The 20,719-nt window shown below is 44.0% G+C and overlaps 1 long non-coding RNA gene across 1 annotated transcript in view; it reads left to right on the plus strand.

Moving 5' to 3' along the window:
• Window positions 1-5,019: 5,019 nt before the first annotated feature.
• Window positions 5,020-20,719, plus strand: part of LOC125500150 — a 34,784-nt gene continuing 19,084 nt past the window's right edge. Inside the window, exons 1-2 of the long non-coding RNA XR_007277358.1 lie at window positions 5,020-5,229; window positions 16,414-16,471. This is a non-coding gene — a long non-coding RNA (uncharacterized LOC125500150). The remainder of the gene's footprint in view (window positions 5,230-16,413; window positions 16,472-20,719) is intronic.

A 20,719-nucleotide genomic window follows, 5' to 3' on the forward strand; every position in this document is an offset into this window, starting at 1 on the left:
CTTTTTCTTTCATTCTGCCATCCTTTCCTCTCCCGGAGCGAAGCGCAGGTCCTCCAGGCGTTAAGCAATATAAGTAGATCTGCGTTATTTCTATCTTATTATACCTACTAGTGTCACGGGACATAAATCCTCTGGACTTAATCAGCACGTGGAGGTAACGTGGCGTCGAGTTACTTATACTCCTTCATTCTTCGTCTATATTTTAATGTGTGTATATAAATGTAGGTAGTTATCTATAACCAACTGCAGCTGTTGCACACCTCTTACTCTACGATCATCCATACATGCGTGCGTGAAAATATATATACGTAAAAGCATATATGTACTACGTTTACATACCTAGGAGTACATAGAGGTAATAAGGATGCAGGCTCTGCTCGGTAATTTGTAAATACGTCCAAGGAAGAGTTATTAATGAAATGTCATTCCCGCAGGACGTGCAGGAGGTGATCGAACTAATTATCGAAAAATTCCTCGCCTGGCTTCGTTGCGTTCGCTTCGTTATTGGCGTCTAATTTTTTTATCCAACCACGGTGAACTTTCGATTCCGAAAGAATTCGTTTCGCGAACGCTCGACTTTTGTTGTCGAGCAAAACGGAAGTAATCGAGGCGAAATGAAATCGTAATAGCGACGACGAGGAGAAAAAAAAAACGAATAAGAGAAAACAAGGGAACATCGGACAGGTGATATTCGCTGGCATTTGCTAATGTTAAAATTCCGAATACGCGATGCATCCTTTATCTCCGCCTCCCGCGCTTCTTTGTCGGTTTGATTTGACGCCCGGAGGGTCGCTTAAATATGAGGTGCAGGGATACGAATATGGCTATCCGCGAAGCATAAGTAGTGCTGCTCCGCAGCGCTTAGTTTAATACTGAAACACTCAAACTCTTTTTTACACCGCAAGAGTTGGCCGATGCACGCGGGCATCGCATCGCATCGCATCGCATCGCATCGCGTTGCACCGTGCCACCCACCCGCCGTTACCTTTTCCTCCGTACGTACGTACGTACGTACACTCGCGCACCACCTTTACCGCTTCGCCGCATTTCATATATACAAACCTATAACAGAAACCTGCCCCGCACCTAAGAAAAGCGATATATTACAACCTCGCACGTCGTGACATCTCACCTGCGCCACGGTTATCCTTTCCTTACCGCGTGCACGGACCACGTTATAACGCTCGTTTCCTTGTGGGTGGAATCGCCCTGGGGGACGAGGAACGAACGAGAAGTATTGTGAGGATGGTAAAATTCTGAACGATTCACCGTGAAACCTGCAGGCTACCTTTCTCCCCTCCTTCGCTAACGCGCACGGGGCGAGGCTCCGCTCTTCGTACTCAAATCCTACCTATGCACCTACCCACCTATACGAACGATTCTCATTTCCTTCTATCCTCGTTCTTCGAATCGAGATCCGGTAAAATTGGTTCCACTGACCCGTACGAAAACCACGAGGTAACTCTCCGTCGAACTCGTGGACATTTTCGCAAGTTTTTCGGGGCTACCCCTTACAGGGTGTATACCGTATAGGTATGATCCGACGGCGATTGTAGACGGTCGCATGGAAAAAGAAGCGTTCGAACTCGAACGGAAATTATATTCTTCTTCGAATAAGAAACGCCGTGGTACGTGTGCGTATATAAATGTACGTTAGAAAAGCAACGGTATAATAATTTAACCCGCGGTGATATGGATAGTCGCGGTAGAGGTATAGATATAGTCGGATAGGCTTAGTTGCCGCTGCACCTGTGACGTTTAATTACCACAACGCACTCTTTAGAATTAGCGGTGCCCGCGCTGAGAGTATAGTAAGCGGATTCATTAAGTATCCTATAGCTTTTATACTATAAGAGCGAGTATCAAAGCGCCCGAGAATTCCAACTTCATGGTACGTAATGGTGTGCGCGGCGGGCTCGGACGGTAGCGGATAGGCTTCAGTTTGTTGGGGACATTAGTTTACGTCCTGAAACATCGTGGGACACATTCACCATCCAAAGAGATTGCGAGGGAATCGCCGGCTATAACGTTCCCGTCGGCTTTTTCTTTTTCCTTCTTTTCTTTGCTTTTTTTTTTCTTTTTCTTTTCTTTTTCCTTCTCATTTCTATCCAATGATACGGAAGAAAATGTGCGGTACACAGCTAAAATAGAGTTCGCTAACCGTTGTATAATTAACATGGCGAAACGCTGAGGACGCCGATCAAAAGTAGGAAGAAGGTACTCGATATCCCAATCTCTCCGCAACGTATACGACAATCACATATCTTCCGAAGCCCCTTCTTTTTTCTCCCTCTTCATTTACGGGAAAACACGCGTAGATCGAATGAAAAAAAGGAACATGCGATTTTTCATAAACTTCACGTAACACGTGAAAGTCACAAGGATACGAGGTCATCGTCCAGTGCATCCATGAGATTATATGCGCTGATCGTGGGACGAAATTAGGGAGCTGTGTTCGTATATTTGTCTATTTAATTTTTATTTTTTTTCAATTCCATCGCTTCATGGAAGCCAGTAAAAAATATTCCAGCGATAGAGGTATAAAGTGTACCTACTAAATTACGTTCGGTTGAAATTGAAAGAAATAAAAAAAAAAAGTCGTTTGGTTTTTTTTTTTTTTGAAATTTCGTTTTTCTTCGGGGCAATGTATACAACGTTATAAATATGGAATTGTACGATATGTCCAGAGATCATTTCCTGCGTATGTAGCCCAGCAAAGCGAGTATATAATTTATGATCTGGGGGTCGATTAACGTAATTAGCTAATGAACCATTTTGAACCGCTTTCCAAACGTCACGCGACTATACCGCGTACGTACGTACCGCTACCCACCACCTCTCGCGTAACGGACCCATCTCGTACTCTGTCCGGAGAGGAAAAAAAAAAAATAATCATCACAAAAAAGAAGCAAACAAAATAACATTCCTACCCGGTCGTTTTTAGGAGTTTTTCAACTCCTGCACTTACCTTGTACATATACGTTTACGTGCGTATGCCCGTATGCAAAGATTTTATCGATCCTCGAAAGGGGAGCAAGTGGAGTTGAAAAAATTAAAAACAGAAAGAAGAATAAAAAAAAGAAGAAAAAAAAGAAAAAGGAAGTGTATCGAAACTTGGACACACTCGGGATTGCTGCACAAGGGAATAATAATTGAACCGATAAATCCTGACCGTACGATGTGAGATCGTCCGTCCGTCCGTTTGTTCATCTACAGCGAGACGTTGCGCAATGTGGTCGGATCGCCGTATGTACAGTTCTTCGGTTTCGGCGATACTTAAAAGTCGAAACCAATCGGTCAATTAGTCCAAGTTGAATGAAAAAGAAAAATGAAGCAAAGCGACGAAATAACAAAACAATGGGAGGGCCGTCGAATCAAAGTCTGACTATACGTACATATACAATAGTCGTTACGTACGCGTCGATCGTTGGAGTGAAATGAAAATTATAGCGGTCGGTATGGACGGTCGGACCGTAACGTGGTAATTTTTAGATCCGGGATTGCGCGCTGCGATGATGGAAGCGCGGACCGAAGGGTCTCTCCGCTGTATGGGATCGGGGTTATAGGGAATGGGGATAAGATAAAAAGAGGAGTACGTAAACCCGCGGAGACGACGAAGTTGGAAAACTGCAGTCTTCCGACTGCTGACTCTGGTAATTTACAACTCTGGACATCGCGTCCACCTTGGTTTATTACCCGGTTGTTTATTTTACGGTCGAACCTCACCGCACTTCACAACCTCCTGACGGCCACCAGCTCCCTGTGGAGTACAAGCTATATTCTCAACGGAACAGCACCCGACTCCGTGCACTTTGCACGAAACGGGGGCAACTATCGGACCATCCCGCGAGACGTTCCCGCAGGCACCGGGTTATAACAGCCTTTACAACCTTCGATTCGATTCCTACGGGTTGACTTTGACGGACAAGTAAATTAATTTCAACATTCTTCATTTCAATTTTTCATTCATTTATGCATTGCACATTGTCATCCGTTTTTGTTTCATTCGGCGGTTCATTCGTTCCACTCTACACGTTACACTTTAGCGTATGAAATTACACCCGAACATTCCAGAACGTTCCACGTTCTCATCAACGTTCATTAAATTGCATTCCATCCATCCGTATGTAACATAACATGGAATTACACTGACATTTGTAACAATTCATGCATCAACCAACCGCACCTTGATTCTAACAGGTTTGACATTTTCTTTTGCACCTTTTTTTTTTTTTTCCCCCGTGCTGAAACCTTTCGTCGAACAATTTCTGGACTGCAGTTTCGATGTGTCTCAATAATGTCAAAGGAAGATCGATCAACCATCACACGTAGGTAAATGCGCGGTAAGTCAGCTTTACGACCGAAGGAAGAGATGAGTCTCTGAGAGTCCAATGACGGTCGGAGTCCAACGTGGTTCACATAGTGGACGGTGAACGGAATTCCGTGTTTGACGACCGTACGAATTCGGTGGTCAAAGGCCAATCAGAGATCGATGTAATTTGATTACCGGTAGCCATTCAACAAGCGGTATCCAACTTGTGTGTATAATTTTGTGGCCAGTGGCCAAAATGCTTTCTATTCCCGATTTCGAAAATATTGCTTCTCGCGGCGGACGGTCGATGATGGCAATATAACGTTAATTGATCATCGATTTCGACGATTTTTCCAGTTGGAATCGAACGAAATTTATCGTCACTTTCGTCCGGGGAAAAGAAGGAAGAAAAAAAAGGAAACCGCCGCATTATAATAAGGCGGATATGCACTTGCCCGGTCGCTTTGCGAGGTCACTTTCGAGTCAGCTGTGCGGCTTTTTTGCAACACGAAAGATCCGAAGTCACGCGGCTAGCAGTCGGTCTTACATACCCCTATACGTACGTACGTACGTAGGTATACATTAGGTATCGCATAAGCGAACTTGCTCAACTATAGTATATTTCTCGCGTTTCTACGTACAGTTGTGGTTACGAAGTTTAAGAAGGCGCGGTGGGTGCCCATGGTAGTTCGCCGGGCCATTCGCCGCGCGTTGGTCGTTCGAGACCCGTGTGAACGATGTGACATATGCACGGTGTCGTTTTATTCAATGACTGTTACTACGACTACCACTACTACCACTACTACTAACACGACTACTACTATATCGCCGCGTTAATGTAACCCGGACTGCGGGATTACAAACGCAAGGACTCGAAGATCTGCGTGTTCTCCGTGGTGCAGGGGTCGATGACACAGGTGTGTATATATCGTAACACGGTTCTACGTACGTACGTTACATTCGTACGGTCTGTATATCCAACGACACCGACGGCAGCGGTAGCCAGGAGCCAGTGGTCCTGCAGCTAAAGGCCGGGGAGTCCGAGAGATTTTCCGCACCGTTGCGGTTGATCCGCGGGCAACGGCTAGCGGCTAGTAAAGTTCGCTAATTGGCGCAGCGTGGCTCGCGAAAATGCCAACCATTAATCCCGTCTTCCGCAAGGTAGTGGGTAGCAGAGGTATACGGTAACATAGATTGTATATTTCTGGTCCCTCTCTTTTCGAACTCTCTCAGTTTCGTGCGGTATTATATATACATATACGTGTTGTACGTATAAATAAATCTAAAACCAGACGGTGTGTATCCTTGCGAAACTCGACGACGCGTACCAACACCACGTCGAAAGGTCAAGTTTTAATACAAACAATATTCATTATAATTGCAGCGCGCGTGGAAGCACGATTTTACCTGTCTACGATATTGAAAAAAAAGAAACGCACAATTCGATGTCTACGCGATATTGCGAAACATAATTCAGATTAAAATCCCGTCCGCTCGTCACAGACGAGCGGATCTTGGTATCCTATCTAAACGATTGCAAAATGATAGGAAGTTATATTAGCCGGGGAATGCACGTGTCCCGTTTATTTTCATCGTATATTTTAAAATAACGCGAGGATAAAACGATACCGCGATCGACCACTTGATATTCCTCGCGCATCGACGTATTCCACACAGCCATAAGCGATGCACTCACTTAGCGGAGCGTATAATTTCTTAAATATATATAAGTGTGCCCGTAACCTACTCAATTAGTTTCAAAATTAAGAACAATAATCTTAATAATCCGCCATTATTATAATTCACGTGTAACCTTTTGTACGAAGTCTCGAAGGTTTCGGCAGGGAGACACGAGGGGGAAAGGGGGAGGAACCAGGATAAAACCGAGCCGTTGATTCGAAATAAAAATTATGATGATAGCGCACTAATAGATTATTATTAATTTACACGTCGGCCGATCGCATAGTCCTTTAATGTATAATAATAAGCGAATTGTAGAGCTGTTGAAAAAAAAAGGGAAGGAAGACCGTGCACAATATGTCGAGGTGATGGGACGTATACGAGCGGATGAAAAAGGCAGCGCGATCGCACCTGTCCCAAACCCCGTCTCTCTCTCTCTCTCTCTCTCTCTCGAGCTATGTACCGTTGATTATCTTATACATTATGCAAAATATGTTTTTTATCGAGCTTTTATATACGCCTAATAAACGGTTGTCGGTAACGGTTGACATAATGTGCGTTTCGGGCCCATTACGCAAAATTTAAAACTTCAAAAGCGAAAGAAAAAAAAAGAAGGAGAAAACGCCGCATGCCTCCAGCTCATCTTTCGTGTACTCGTATCTCTACGTACGTACCTTCTCTACAAACTCGGAAATTGAATCGAACCAGATTGATCGATAATAATTTTGTCAAATCAAGAATTGAGTCACAAATTTGTTCATTTTTTGTAATTTTTTCTTTCAGAGTTTATCTCCGATGTTGACAATGCGCAGCGAAATAAACTTTCCATCCGCCGATCGCATCGATCGCATACGCTTTTACAAAAAATCTCTCGCGCACGGCTCTTGCCGGTCAAACTTACAATTATGACTCGTACATGGGTAGGTGTACGCGCGGCGTACCTACAATACCCTTTTATTAGAGGCAATGAAGCCCTCGTTTATTGGAGATCACTGTATAAATACCCGTAGGTAACGAAGGTGGACGAGGACGAGTTAGAATCGGAGGAGGTACTCGAGACCTTCGGAGCGACCCCCGCGGTAAACGTGAGCCGATATTTAAATCTATATTATTTAACACGTGTATTCGTACCTATATTTTGTGAACGTTCCATCACACGTGTACGCGGGCGGTAAATGTCGACGGTTGGAATATACAGCGATACGTTCGGTCGTTACGAATTAGGCATAACTTGAACTCGCGTACGCATATTCGGAGGTTCGACGCGGAGTTAGAAAATGATTTGTACATATAATCGACCATCGTACGTACACGTGTACCGCGGCTAGACGATACCCCTCCCCGACTCCGTTGGAATCGGAATTACAGCAGCGTTGGAAGTTATCCGCAGTTATAATTCTCGAGCACCTAACGTCAGCGGCGCTTCATCAGCATGCAAATCGGCACCCGGCATCATATCACGGAGAGCGCGTATAGGGCTGCAGAGTTCAAACTTGAGATTCATATTGTCGAGTGTACGTACGGGCGTGTGTGTGTGTGTGTGTGTGTGTACGCCGCGTGTCCGTACGTAACAGGGGTCAGTTAAAATCGTACAACCACATTTCACGTGCCAACGGATCCCACTACGCATGTCGATCACGTTCGCTCGAATCATTATCATTGATCATCATCGCGTATACGTATACATATGTTGGTCGGCCGGTCCGTTGCTACGTACTGTAATATCCGACCTATACCAGACGTTTTCATACCGCTATACGATCCAATCCTCTAATTGCTCGCGCAGCACAAACAGCTCTTCGATTTCTAGGCTAAAATAATAACCCACCTTGCACACCGTAATATATATATGTATACCCGTACACCTACGTGCACTCTCGGTATATAGAGTGTATTAGGTGCTCCGGCCGTTCATTACGTACATCGTCGATATTGTGTATCCCTTAACTAATATCCGCGCGTACGGGGTACGTAGAAAAAAATGTTTGTTGCTCAATTTTTCACTGCGCAGTTGATTCCGATACGCCGAACGATGATGATCTTCGGATACTCGAGCCTTGCTAACGGGGATAAAAGTTTTGGATTTTTGAGTGGAGGGATTTTTTACGTTTCGGCCACCCTGTAGGTGAAAGAAGTGGATGCATCACATTCGCCTTTGGGTATCCATCCACCTGCCGCGGTCTTTCATTTGTTCGTTTTCCGACCGTTAGCCCTGCAGTCGTCTGGTCGTTGGTCGGACGATCGCCCACGCACGTTACGTTGCACCGTACCGGTATCAGAAATCCGCCGACGTTTATTGGGTACCACGTATATATACCTCGACGATTCTTGACGTTGAACCGAAGCCACCGCCGTAGGCGTATGAATTTATTCAAAACGACCCATGTGTTCGCCGTGCTTTTGAGAATCAAGGGATGATTGTATCGCCTATGATATCGCGGATACATTTCAATAAGGGATTTTTACGACGATTCAAAAATAAGATGTTTTTTTATTTCCCATAGACGTCTCGAGCGATGGTCATCCGGGTGTGGATCGAAAAGGAGATTGTCTCCCGTCGACGATTATAAAATTGAACGCCTGAGAGGTAAAATTTCGATCGTCTTGATATTCGATCGTCGAGTGGGTTGTTTCAATTTTTTACAGGATTCGGCACGGATGGTTTGATGAAAGCTCTCGTATATGTGTATAATAAATACAAACGATAGCGGAATGAAAGTTTTGAGGCAATAAACTATCCTTATAAAAGCAAGATGGTTGCCTCCCGGCTTCTGAGAGTCTCGAAGCGTCCGGGGAGGGTGGTGGGGTTGGTTTGCATACGAGAAACCAATTCCCCCGACGACGACCACCCTGTTTACTGCAACGGAAGAAAAATTCATTCGGTTCCGCGAAGAAATCATAAATTATTTTATTATCTCGTCTATAGATAACGTATAAAGCACGTGAGCGTCGCTTCGCCAAGGAATTCTAGGAGACGAAAGAGGTAGAGGGAGGGAAAAAAAAAAAAAAACAATACGGCGAAAAAATTAATAGGAAAAAACGTTATAATAAACGAAGACGAAAAAAGGGTAATGCGAAAATTGCACAGGGGGATCTCCCGAAGACCTATTAAAATGCATCCGGCGTTTGATGATTTTGTAATAAAACGTACATGCGTATCTCACAGTTGAGAAGAAGCACTGGCATCGCTTACCATCAGCTTTTCGAATACCTTGCGTTATCAATAAGGATTGGCAATGATTCTAATTGTGAGCTTATTACTCAATAACTCGTATAAAGTATAATACCCACCTTCGGACAGCCCTGTAAGATCATGAGGTATATGTATTATATACGATATTATGACAGGCCGCAATTACACATCATGTAATACCGAGGTTGGTATATTTATAGTTCGGTTATAGTACACATTTTAACCTATAATTGGCATGTGGTAATATTATCGTCCCTATTACGACAATCGCAAGTTTATATTGCTTTCGAAATTGCTTCTTATAATTGACTGAAATGTTAGCTCCGATTTCAGCGGACCTCTTGTACCTACATTAACCATATTGTCAATCCCGATGTCCATCCGCACCTGATACCGCTTACGCAACCGTAATCTACCAAACTCGAAACGATTTCGGTTTACAACATTGAAAATACACCGAGTGCGTAAGTTGTGCCCGTAATTGGTTCACGCCGATTCCTGGAAGCCATTTTTCAGTCAACCTTCGATAATAAGACGGATGAATTTCTCCGCATTCTGATTCCCATTCATTCCTCTATGTAACGAACGGGTCCACCGAGGGACGATCGCTGCTCCCGCTGTTGCTGCTGCTGCTGCTGCCGTTGCCCGTTTGATATAATTTATCGACACGCCTACATACGAGTAGGGATTCCATTAGTAACTTATTAATAGCGAGCGGATAGCCGCGGCAAAGAGACCGCCGCATCGATCAAACGTTATTGACGCGCCGGATGCATTCGTATACCTATACGCGTATACGTATATGGGAAGAATTTATTCCGATAGTCGAGTGCGTCGGTTCCAAAGTCGTTCCAAAAGATACTACGAGTAAAGTAGCCAATGGGTACACCACATTCGATGCTCGATTTTCAGACAGAAGGCTCAAACACTCCGGAAGTTTTTTTCTTATATTTTGACTGAGACGAACGTGCGAGACTTGGGAATAAAAAAGCCGGTCACGGCAAGTGGTCAGTCGATGACCAGATCATCCGGTAGCACTCCATTGGCCAAAAAGGATATCTTTTTTCAGCTGGTAAAAATTCGACGACTGCGATACCGACGAGAATATAATTTGACGCAGGCTGGTGACAAGCGTTGACGATAATTTTGCGGCGGTATCGCGATAGGGTGATGAGTGTGCGAGTTGTGTTGCAAAAGTGTTTTTACCGTATAAGTTTCGGAGTGGATGATCGCATGCCGAAAAGCAGCGTAAATATTAATATACGCAGAGCCCGGGGGCCACGTGCGAGAGCGCGAGCCGTTTGCCCGTGTAATGAATGACTTTTTAATGACGGAAAATACGCATGTTTCGAACATCGACGGGGGTTTTTGATCGCGAAATGATAACACGTCGCGGCGTCGTCACGCCACTTACATTCGTAAGACCTTTTAATTTTCATAATCCGGCAAACTGTATCGCCGAGGAGTCTCAACTCGCGCTTGATATTTCATCATCCGTTTCCTTTTGTTCAACAATTTTTTTCGTCGACACGTCCGTCTCATATCCGCCGTAACGATTATAGACACGCGTTAAAGGACGAGACAGTTTTACCCCTACCCGCACTAAATACTAGCCCATGCGAATCGCTGGCTAGGTCTTAAAACGGCTGCTTGCGGTTACCTTAAACGGTGGTTGTTATAAATTCTTCAGTGCAATTCGCAATTACGCTCATGACTTTGCGTGATTCTTTGAAGCGACCGCCATTTGTCTAACCGGGCTTGAAATTGGACAGTTTTTTGCTCGTTAGTAGTAACGAACTAGGTTTATCCACACGTGTGACAATACCATGACAGCATCTGGCTTTCGATTAAAATTCATCCGTTTTGTTCTATTTCACATAGAAAACTCAAACCTCGACGGTTCATACTCTACGCAGATTCGAAAAACCGTAAAGCCCATCGACGCGGCTTATCGCTTCATTCCAACCACGAGAGGACAAACTAATTCCCATGTGAAGAAGAAACATTCTTCCTAGCTTCTCCCCTCCTCCCTCGGCGCAATTCTTCACCCTACTTATATGCGCCGGTATGACGCGATGAGACTTATTTGCATACGCGCTTAATTTACGCTCGCACATCAATGATCCGTGCACGCGATTTTATCCCACGCACGTCGCGAACGCGTCGACTCCTTGGTCGTTGTCGTCGTCGTCGTCGTCGTCGTCGTCGTCGTATGCACATTCGCGACGTCGACTGTATGGCCTAAGGGCATCATTATCGTCATTGAGAGCACAGTGTACAACCAGCCCGTGTATACACTCGGTGTACACATGTAGGTATTGTAGTCGGTGGTATTCGAGTAGAGTACATCGTCGCGAATGCGGTCAGGAGAACCGGGATGAGAGTGCGAGTCGATCTGGGTCGGACTCGCGACGACGACGTTGTCCTCAGGATTGCAGAGGAGTGAAAGTGCCGTTGTCGGTGTGTAAGAACGACCGCAGACACACGCCGCTCCCACACTTCTCGGTATGCCTGTATATCTGCTACTTTATTTCAGCCGCCAACCGATCGGCCATTTCCGATTAGATAAACATTCGCGGTATTCGATTCCGTTTTTTTTTTCTTTTTTTTTTCCTTTTGCCGTGCTTTTTCAGGAGTTTCGAATTTCCAAAGCTCACGGTCGGACGGGGAGAATCGCTGTTGAGCAACGATGCGCGGTGACGCTTGTCGATGCCGAGGGAAATATTCTACCGAGAAATAAAAGCGGAAGAAGAAGAAGAAGCAGAAGTAGAAGTAGAAGTAGAAGTGGAAGTAGGAGTAGGAACGGAGGTGGAAGAGTAACGAGAAGATCCTCGGCTCGAGATTCCTCGGGAATAACAGGAGCAGACCCATGGAGAGTAAGACAAATGTGGGCGAAAGCAATGTCCGCTGTATTATGAGATTGTTTATTATTCTGGGAAAGAGGAAGTGTCATATTTGTTTATGCAAAGCGGGAATTGTTTCACTCTCCTCGTGTACGTGTAACGCATGTATATAAGTAAAACAAACGGCGCGTGACAATCCGACTGATTTATACTATCCGGACGTCTTTATTGCATTGTCTGTAAAAGGAATCGCGCTGCATAGCGAACGAAACGGTCCTAGCGATGTAAAGCAACGCGTCCGAAAGAATCGCGCCTGTGGATAATCGTTCTGGTCACCTTACGCCTGACCATCCCGAGCGCCGAGCTTTCGCGATGAAAAAAAACTTGGCCATCCGCCAGCGGAACAACGTAGAAGCGACCTTGTTTGTGGGGTACGGGCCACCGAATTGTTATTTGCAACCCGCCGCGCACCGCTGAGAGTCTTTATATCGAAGGTCTCACGACCCTGAGGTCTCAGGACGTAGCGGGGCGACACTGTACGCCGAGAAACCACGTTCTATGTAATAACAACCCGACTGCAATTTACTGTTAATAACTTGATAAACGCTTTATACCGAGAATGCGAGACACCTCGCTGACCCCGCGCCCCCGTACATACCGCATACGAAATCGTTCAGCTCGACCACCTTTTAAGTAAACGGCGAATCAAAATTAAATTAACAATTACGTTATATATATATACGAGGAGTATAAAAATTTTCGATTTGCTTTCGAGTCCGTGATGATTTTTTTGCGGCAGGTTGTATCGGTATCCGAGTGGTGCTGGTCTCTCCTGTAGGTAGTTTGCACATAATGAGACGTGATCGTTGGAAATACTACTACTACTGTACGGTTGCCACTACTTTCTAGCGAATTGCGCCGTGGTGATAACTCGAAGAATGCGGAGTAGCTCGGGTTTTTTCCAGTATAAAGTTGACGATTAAAAGTCGAGTTTATAAAGTAGAGGACATGGAAGCGCGGCGAAAGAAGTCGATTGCGTAGCCGGCCGGCCAGGACTGCATGCGATACGCGAACGTTAGAAATTAAACGCCGGTGGTCCGAGACCGCGGAAACGATCGGGCGAGCGAGTCGCGCGATTTTCTCTATAGGCGAGTTTAAGAGATGCGAAGTGGATCTGGAAAGGAGCAAATAATAAAGAGCAGTATATAGTAAAGAGCTGAAGACATCTCATTAGGGCGTCGTAAGATAGCATTACGCCTTACGGCGCTCCGTTATACCGCGCTATCCGCGATACCGACGGGGCCGCAGAGGATATTCGCGAGGTATGCCGCTGCTGCTGCTGCGGTCACGCCGCTCGCCGATCTCTGATCGCTAAATTATGCCGCTTAATTTATATATTATACTTCAATTTCCGGTATTACGCAACTGCAGATATAACCGAACGACTTTCTTATTAATCTATACAGACTGCGATTCGATTTTCCGAGGCGCTCTATCTACCGTAACAATTCAACGATCTCTTCGCGATCCGCGCGAAACTCGACTTTATTTCACCGAGGATACCGAGTCGAACTTATCCTCATCAACAATCGGTGCATGGCTCGATCGCCGAACGAAAATTCCCTGCGCATCGGAGTCTCAGAATTTGTTTCAGACTTCTCTGAAAAAAATCAAGATCGGTATCATTGCAGTCTTTGGGGGTGGGGGGGAGAAAGAAACGAATCAAAGGTGTTCCAGATCAACTCGGTCCGCCGCTGCGGGCGCCGTCTTTTGTACGTATAAATAATTCTACGAAATGGTTGATAATTTGGTGGGATTTGCATAGAACGATATCGTTAGGTACGCCCTAAAGATCGTGGACGGATGTCTGTGAGTAAAAAGCTCGTATAGAGTTTACACGCGCGGTTGTTGGCGAGCGTTGGTCGTCCGTGACAAAATTAAGTTGCGGTTGCGTGTCTCGCCTCGCGCCCCTAATTTTCTCCGATCTTAACTCGGCGATAGTCCCGCTTAAGTATATATACAGGTATAGGAAATTCTACGGTAGAAATTTAGAAAATTGTTGTTAATTGAAGAATATCGTGCGCTGCAACCACCGGACGGTCAGATCGTTGCAGTAGCATATGCGCGTTTCGTTTGACGGGAAGTGGACAATTAATCGGTTATAATTGAGGTTCATTTCACCCCAAGACGTCGTTGAAAACGGGCTCTCAATAATTGCCATAATGTACACTCGCCATTCATTACGCGCGTCAATTCGCGTAAAAGTAACGTTTTCTCTTTTTTTTTTTTTTTCTCTTCTATATTTTAACGTTACAACCACGCGCGATTATCGGGTCTCGATTGACAATGAGTCACGTTTACACCCAGCCGATTATAAATGACATTTTGACACCGAGAGGAACAAAACCGCTATTCGTACTTGATACTTGATTCGCGAACCGCGCTCTCACCACAACACGCGCGGATGACAGGAAGGAAATTAAATTCTCAACAATAACCCGGGTCCAATTAGCGGCCTCGATATCACGTTCTCGTTAGCTTCGCACCGAAGAAGAAGAAAAAAATATTTTTTAAACAAAAAATATAAATTAAATTAACATAAACTATCCTCATGAATTATTCAAAACTCCGCGCAGAATTATCCTAAAAACTTATGACTCGAATAAAGCTGGCCTGCAACTTGACGAACGGATAGACAGCGACCGTCTCATCTCGCATGTAAAAAGTATAAGATCCGTTAAATTCCCGCGGGATTAAATTATACGGTGTACGATTAAAAAGTCCGCGTTACACTTGCCCACACCTCTCGTTAGAATGGAAACGAAAAATGTCTGGCATCGAACTCGTAAACTCTCGTCAGGGATAACAAAAATGGAATTTTCATTGCCGTAGATTTGGATTTTTGAAAATTTTAGTTGTAAGTTCCACGGTTGAATTTAACGTGGATTCAACGCACAGGGAGAACTAAAGTCGATGGATTTTTGGTACGCTATTTTTTCGCTACTCGATATACTCGGATACTCAGCCCTCGTTTGATCCATGACATTGTCTCGTACGGTATATATACGAGTTAATCGCGACTCACTGGAGTTTCGCCGCCTTGTTATTAATCCCTAATTGAATGTTGCCATTCATTATACTCGGGCATTATATATTCCAACTCAACGAGTAGCTAATTGAGGGTCCATTCATATCGGAGCATCGGGATTCGAAACCCCTCGTCGGAATCGGGGAATTTTTCATCGATCGAAATTCGCGACTACTTGTAGCTCACCGAGTGGACGCGACCGTAGAACGCGGAAAATCATTCTGGTCGTTCGAATTCCATTCGAAACTTCGGGACTCCGGATTAGGGTCGATTTAAATTTCGGATGTTTCTTTCCTTTTTGTCACTCTTGGTCGTTGCAATAATTGGAGGACGTGCGGCGAATTTCGTTTCGTAAGGATTATCAGGTGTGAAGTGACCCTTAAGTATCCGGTTTATAAGAAGTTGCACCGGAGGTGTGGGTTATACAAGGTATACGCCATAAGCGATGAATATTCATGACTTTGATACCCGCGGGTAGGTAGATTATACACACATATAACGTACGTACGTACATTTTACACGTATACCTGTATACTTTGGGCTCGTAATACGCGAGCATCGCTCCCAATTTGACGCACACCATGAAATCATCCCATTTTGTTAATAAAGTGATACCATCAGCTCCGGTGAATCGCTACGCGACGGGTGATTAAATTTTTGTTTATTCTTTATTATATTTTATTAATTATTCATACTTTTTTTCTCTTTTTTCTCGAAGAAACATACAACTTCGCGACGTACGCAGATACTTTACCTGCAGCACCTCGCTGTACTTCGGTACATGCGTGCGCGGAAAAACGCGATATCGCTTCTTTCTGTGTACTTATTACGGTATACTATATACCTAAATTATATTCTACCGCTTAATACATACGTAATAATATGTAGTTGCGAATGCGGGTAACGAGACAGAATTTTATTACCATGTTCCTTGTTACCCGGCGCGGCGTACCGTCGTAAAAAGGAAAGCTCACGTCGTGTACTCGCGCGGAAGACCTGAACCTCAATTGCAGCCATCGGTTTTCACTCACAATAATCAACCTTGCATTTCAAATCGAAACGATCTCTCCATCTTCCTTCCTCTTCTCCCCGTTTTTCTTCCAGTTTGTCTATCAGGTACAGTGATAACATTTTTTTTTCCAACCGTCTCGTGGTTCATAGAATCGACCACCCCGTATGGGAAATTTTTGATTCTTTTCTTTGAGCTTTGAACAACGTTGACCTCCTTTCAACGTTCGTTGAACAAAATCTCATCATCACTGATCGAGTTTTGCATTTCCTTCTCTTTTTTTTCCAGGTCTCAATCGACATCGAGGAGCCTTCCGGCAGTGAACAGCATTTTTCTAGAATCTGAGGTGAGTCCAGGCGATTATTATCGGTACTAAAGCAATTTCTGATTTGTAAAGAAAAAAGGAAAATGCTTTTTTCCATTCCATTTATTTTCATGCGCACGTGTCACGCCACGCGATGTCTTTGAGGTAACAAAACAAAAAAAAAAAAAAAGAGAGATAGGAAAAAATTCTACGACAGCGAAGCCTGGGGGTAGAAGAAATCGCGCAGTGCTTATTATGCAGGCCCATCGTATCGCGGGCGCCGCTAGGTCAGAGTGGGTAGCGTTAAAAAATGTTAAGTCCGTGATGGTTGTGCAGTACGAGTGTCTTCCACGGTCCGCTCTCGCCTACGCCGTATCTATCTGTCCCTCAGAGCACTTTGGCGATTCAACAGAAATTATTATCATCGTCAACCGCTCCGAAAAAATGTTGATACCCACGGTCTGAAGAGATTGTTTCAAATCTCTGACACTGTCTGAAAATAATGCATGCACACATCCGTGGTACGCCGTGAGCATTCGTTCAACTCTCTCTCCCCGAGTTTTGTTCTGAATTCTTGAATAATCGTAATCATAATTTAAGCATTCTATCGCCAGTGTTGACATTGACCTTATTTCGTACCGGTAAAATCGGAATCGATTTCTATGCATGCGTACCGTTGATCGTTGAGAATATTTCGAATAGCGTCGGTCACGTGCGAAAGTGACGATTCGGCATAGCTGAGAGATATAATTCTTCTTCGTCCTTTACAAGCGAGATGGTTTTGCAGTCGTGGATCGCGACTATGTGTACCGGTTACGTGTTTCTTCTTTTTCCGATCCTTACCGTTTGAACCGCACACCGGTGGGGTACGTACACGCGTATCTTCTCCATCTACATTCATTGTAGTTTGAGCTTGTGTGCGAATTGCATCAGCTCGGTTACATCACGCGGTATCAAGAGCGACTTTTGCAGCGCGGTTTGAACGCCGACGAGTCGTTCGTCGGGGACGTCGGGAGTCTCGAGAGGGGTACGTGTGTCTGGACACGGCTTGGCCATTAGGTGCACCGGAGTTCCATCAAAGTGCGCACTGCTGTATAAAGAGAAGGAAGGAGAGAGAAAGAGAGAAAAGGGGGAAAAAAGAATTACTGTAAGAGGATAAGAAAAATCGACGTAAAAGTAACCGATCCGCAACAATATCCTCGACGATCTACCGCATACATTGCGGCATTGCAATAGTTTGAAATGCCCTGCGCGGCACCGGTCGGGGGAAGATATCCTACGCTTCCTGGATTCGTGGAATACATACACCAATATATATAATGTACCGTATAAGGATGTATAAATATCTGGGGTGTATACATGTATACGTACAAATCCTTACAGTACGTTATAAGCGTGTTAAACCGCGGACTGTATGATGAGGAAAGGTCGAACAGAATCGCATCATGATCGTAGTTCAATATCACGGATGCTGCGGGAGATTATCTTGCGCGAAGGTCAACCGTGCGGCCGAGGTCGCTATGCGCCAACTCGGGTAGGAATTGCCGCATTAGAAATCGCTTTATAACACTGATCGCTATCAAAGTAGGCGAACTTTACGCGTACGTGTATACGGCCATGTATATTATACGTGCAACGCATGAATTTCCAATGACAATCCGAGCCGGTTTTTTCTTAAACCGAAGCTTTGAAAAGCCTTCTTCTTCGATTCAGCGTAATTTCTTTGCATCGGAATGTTGAATTTTGATTCCAAATATTTTTGACTTTTTCTGAACTCCACGAATAGGATTTATACCTAGCATAAAATTGAAGAGAATATTTCGAACGAGCATCTGCGGATAGCTAAAACGTTCGATCCACGAGGAAGAGAGAAATAAAAAAATTCGTTCGTGTAGGACTTTTTGCCTCGACAAATTAAATCACAAATGAGAAGAAAGAGAAAAATTTGTCCCGTTAAAGTGCTGTGCCGTGCGCAGTCTCGTTGATACCAAAGAGAATACGAGGGTACGGTATGTTGTCACCGTCGAACAAGGTGTTGAGTAAAAAAAAGGAAGAGAAAAAAGGACGAAGTTTCCAGTAGGTAGGTAGCGCCCCGAGTTAATGTTATTAGGTACGTGTCGCGTCGCGGCGTTTGTCCTCCAAGTGCAACCAGCAGGAGCAGATCTTTGGTCGTGACCAGAACCGCTAATGCGGTTTGTCCTACCGCAAAAAGATCCAGCATCAGCTACCGACCGTCTCGATCTTTCCGTCGCTTCGCTTGCTAAGCAGTCGCACGAAACTCGAATAGTAGTTGCCGATGCTGCAGGCATAGTATAATAACCTGGCGTAAAACTCACCTGTAGCCAGGTATGCGAATATATATATCTGTACATTCGGCATGCCTTTATCCACGCAACTGCTGAAAGCAGGCGCGACGACCGGATCAGAAAATTCATTGAAAAAAGCGTGACAACACTTTATATTATACGTGATCACGGAACGTTATGCGACGACGTCCGTCGCGTTCGCTTGTCATTTTCTTGTCCTGGTCGTCGTTGCCGAGGTGGTCGTTTTATCATTTCTTTTACTTTTTCTTCATCTCATTTCACGGCGTCGCCATGATCGAGACGGGAGATGAAAACTCTACACCGTAGACTGGAAGACCAGCTGAAAACTATCTGTGCATTTGAGGAGATAAGTTCATGACTTTTGGGCCAAGCTAAGGTATTTTTGAAATCAATTGCCGGAAACTTTTTCAACTTATCTTGACACTAGGATTGCAAATCCGGCGGTTGAAATGAGCTAAGAACATTTCCCATTGGGATATGCTTAAATTCCCACTTTTTGGAACGATAACTTGGTAGTAACTCGATCAATTTTATAGATAGATTCATTTAGCTTTCAGATTTAGATTCCTGAGCTAATTATACGTGAGATTACTCTTGAAGAACCAAAAAAAAATTCGATTTTTGAGCGAAAAATTATTCATTGTTTCAATTGGGTTTAATATGCTTTTCTTACGTATTTTGACCTCAGGAATTCGAATCTGAAAGAAAAATTGATCTATCTCGAAAATTAACCGAATTATCGCCAATTTTCAGCTTTTTGGGGTCAGAAATAAAAAATTGAATTGTTGGTCTATTTTAATGTAATTTCAGCTCAGGAATCCGAATCCGGAAGAAAAATTGATCTATCTTCAAAAATGACCGAGTTATCCTCATTTTTAGGCATTTTTTTGCATAAATTTGGGGATATCTCGAAGAGAAAAAATCGTAGCTCATTTTGCTTGACGGATTCGTGTTCCTGAGGTCAAAATACATAAGAAAAGTGCCATACGATCAATTTTTAAAAATAAAAAATTTTGGTCAAAATTTGAAAAAATCGTAAGGGGTACCCCTTGGAAAAATCTCAAATTTTGACCAAAAATTTTTATTTTTTAAAATTTATCGTATGGCACTTTTCTTATGTATTTTGACCTCAGGAACACGAATCCGTCAAGCAAATTGAGCTACGAATTTTTCCCATCGAGATATCTCCATTTTTCTGCTCCAAAAAGTGAAAAATTGGCGATAACTCGATCAATTTCACAGATAGACCAATTCAACTTTCAGATTCGAATTTCTGAGCTCAAATTACATAAGAATAACACATAAAATAAAATATTTTTTTTTGGTCCAAAATCGACAAAATTTCAAGGGGTACTCCTTTGAATTTTTTCGATTTTTGGGCCAAGAATGAAGTATTTTCAAAATCGATCGACACTCTTCTTACGTATTTTGAGCCCAGAAACACGAATCCGTTGGTCAAATTGAGCTACGATTTTTTCCCATCGAGATATCTCAATTTTTCTGCTCTAAAAAGTGAAAATTTGGTAATAACTTCATCAATTTGGACCTGAAAATCGAAAAAACTTCAAGATGTGACAGAATTTTTACGTTTACATTAAGCTGAAAGTTTGATTGACAATTCAGATATATAATTCCAGTCGAAGTCGATTCTCTCAGGAGTTACTATACGTATACTGTTGGTATTGGAACACGCGAGGTTATAACCGAAGAACGCGAACTCTTGGTGGCCGCTTGTCAGCGTTATCTTGGGTCGCGACAACGACGTTCGTTTTCTCCGGTTCTTCTGGCTCTTTGCCTTTTAACCGTGCAAACTCAGCTGCGGTGCGATGTGTTTCTGTATTTTAGTTCGCACCGCACGCTGCTCTGCACGCAGCCCTACTATATGCGACTGTATCTCCCGTAGTACCTGCATCGCCATACAGTTAAAGATATATCCAGTTCTCCGGCGTTTCCTTCCTTCAGA

This window comes from Athalia rosae, chromosome 3 (assembly GCF_917208135.1).
Source record: "Athalia rosae chromosome 3, iyAthRosa1.1, whole genome shotgun sequence".
NCBI lineage: Eukaryota > Metazoa > Arthropoda > Insecta > Hymenoptera > Athaliidae > Athalia > Athalia rosae.